Here is a 2,818-nt window from a genome sequence, read left to right on the forward strand (position 1 = left end):
GGCCCCGATGCCCTGGCACGGTGCGAGGTGGGCGCTGGGCTGCCAGGAGCAGGTGTTTTGGGGTGGGGGGGTTTCTCTGTGGCAGATGTTTTCCTCTGTTACCGTCTCTTTTGCTGCTCTGCAGCCGGGCACAGCGAGCTGCGTCGCGGCCTCCCGCTCCCGGGCTGGGCTGCCGTGCGGCGGGTGCAGCCTCCTTTCCCTCTGAGCTCCTCCTCGTCGCATAAACCCAGCAGAGGGAAAGCGACGGCCTGGCAGCGCGGCCAGGAACTGCCTGCAGCCTGGCAATGAGCGCCGCAGCCCTGCAAGAGTCAGCTGGGAGCCAGCGAGCTCGGGGGGGCTGGGAGCCAGGACTCCTGGGTTCTCTCCCTGGCCCTGGGAGGGGAGTGGGGTCTAGTGGTTAGAGCAGGGGGAGCTGGGAGCCAGGACTCCTGGGTTCTCTCCCCGGCCCTGGGAGGGGAGTGGGGTCTAGTGGTTAGAGCAGGGGGGGCTGGGAGCCAGGACTCCTGGGTTCTATCCCCGGCCCTGGGAGGGGAGTGGGGTCTAGTGGTTAGAGCAGGGGGGGCTGGGAGCCAGGACTCCTGGGTTCTCTCTCCAGCTCTGGGAGGGGAGTGGTGTCTAGTGGTTAGAGCAGGGGGGGCTGGGAGCCAGGACTCCTGGGTTCTATCCCCGGCCCTGGGAGGGGAGTGGTGTCTAGTGGTTAGAGCAGGGGGGGCTGGGAGCCAGGACTCCTGGGTTCTATCCGTGGCCCTGGGAGGGGAGTGGGGTCTAGTGGTTAGAGCAGGGCAGGCTGGGAGCCAGGACTCCTGGGTTCTATCTCTGGCTCTGGGAGCAGGGGGGCAGAGCCCCTCCCGTGCTGACCCATGACTCCCCCTCTGCTGGCTCCCGCCAGGCACCGCCTCAAGGCCCGTCTGTCCCTGCCGAGCCGGGCCAGGAATCGGCCAGGGGGCACGGGGAGGGGGGGAAGCACAAAGGGGGCTCTTGTTCTCCGGCCTCTGGCTTCCCAAACTGGTGTAGGTCAAAAGGGAACAAGCCCCCCCAGTGATCTCAGCCCAGCGCCTGGGGGCCGTCCCGCCGGCCTGGCGATTCCCAGGGCTGGGAGAAGCAGGAGGTCAGGGGCTGGGGAGAGCGTTTCTGTGTCTCCTGGGGAGAGGTTCCCCGGGGGTGGGGGGGACACACAATGTTTAAATCCCCGCTGGCAGGCCCCCAGCGGGGAGCCAGGCGTTTCCCACTGGCAGGCAGCCGGTGCCGTGTGCGGTGGGAACCGGCTTCTCCGGGCGGAGCGTGGGACCCCCGGGCTCTGCTCTCTGCCTGCCCCTCGGGGCCCTGGGGCCCCTCTGCAGATCCCCTGCCTCCCCCGGCACAGCCCCAGCTGTAACGGGAGGTAAGTGTCTCTCCATGCCAAGACCCCCCCCCCGCCCATGTCCCCCCAGCCAGGGGGCTGTGATGCTCAACATCACTGTGGATCCCAGTTGCCGTGGTAACTCCGGGCGGGGGGGGGGGGCAGCACTGTGGATCCTGGTCACCAGGGTAACCTCTTTGCTGCAGATCCCCATCGCCATGGCAACTGTGGCTGCAGATCCTTATCACCATGGCAACGCCACAGGCTCCAGGTGGTAGCAACACTGCAGCCGGGGGCAGGCCCTGTTGTCTGCAAAACCCAGCTGGGGTGTGGGGGAGAGGGGTGTGTGTGTGTGTCTCTGTGCGTGTGTGTGTCTGTGTGTGGGGTGTGTGTGTGCATGTGTGTGTGTGTGTGGGGGGCGATTCTTCAATGGGCGCCTGTGTCCGGAGGACAGAGAGACGCACAGGGAGCAGGATACTTGGGCCTGGGGGAGATTGTCTCAGAGCTACCTGCCCTCCCCAGACCCAGGGCTCCAGCATAGGCCCTGAGTGCCCCCGGCACCAGACTGCTCTGAGGGGGTGGCCGGGGGGGGGGGGGAACTCTCAGCATCTCTGGCATCTCCACCGGGCAGCTCCCCACTTCGCTCCCACCCCAGGGGCCTGCTCCCTCCTTCCGCAGCCCCCGCCCCCCCCGTATGCTCCAGTGACCGGCTGGGCCGTGTCCTCCCTGCGACCTTGTGGTCTGCAGAGGCACCACCTGCCTTTCGGGAGTGCGGGAAGTGGGAAGGGCGGGGGTCTCAGCCGCCTGCCTGTGGAAGCGGGAATGGGGCACCCCAGTCCCCCATCCCCCAAATGTGCTGGGCTCGGCAGCCCCCTCCTCCCCCCACAGCCGCTTCCCGTCTGCCCGGCTGGAGCCGGGCAGAGGTTGATTTGCAAGGAAAGCAGGGCCGCGGCTCAAGCCATTTTTATTTGGTTACTTTCCTAACCGAGAGAGAAAGCCCAGCGGTGCCGGGGGGCTCGGAATGGCCAGGCCCGGAGGCGCCGGGGGGCTCGGAATGGCCAGGCCCGGAGGCGCTGGGGGGCTCGGAGCGGCCAGGCCCAGAGGCGCCGGGGGGCTCGGGGCGGCCGGGCCCGGAGGTGCCGGGGGGCTCGGAGCGGCCGGGGCCAGAGGCGCCGGGGGGCTCGGGGCGGCCGGGCCTGGAGGTGCCAGGGGGCTCGGAACGGCCAGGCCCGGAGGCGCTGGGGGGCTCGGAGCGGCCGGGCCCAGAGGCACCGGGGGGCTCGGAACGGCTGGGCCCGGAGGCGCCGGGGGGCTCGGAGCGGCCGGGCCCAGAGGCGCTGGGGGGGCTGGGAGCGGCCAGGCCCGGAGGTCCCGGGGGGCTCGGAGCGGCCAGGCCCAGAGGTGCTGGGGGGGCTCGGAGCAGCCGGGCCCGGAGGTGCCGGGGCTCAGCCCTGGCCCAAAGGAAGCCCTGGTCGTGGG

This window comes from Mauremys mutica, chromosome 15 (genome assembly GCF_020497125.1).
Source record: "Mauremys mutica isolate MM-2020 ecotype Southern chromosome 15, ASM2049712v1, whole genome shotgun sequence".
NCBI lineage: Eukaryota > Metazoa > Chordata > Testudines > Geoemydidae > Mauremys > Mauremys mutica.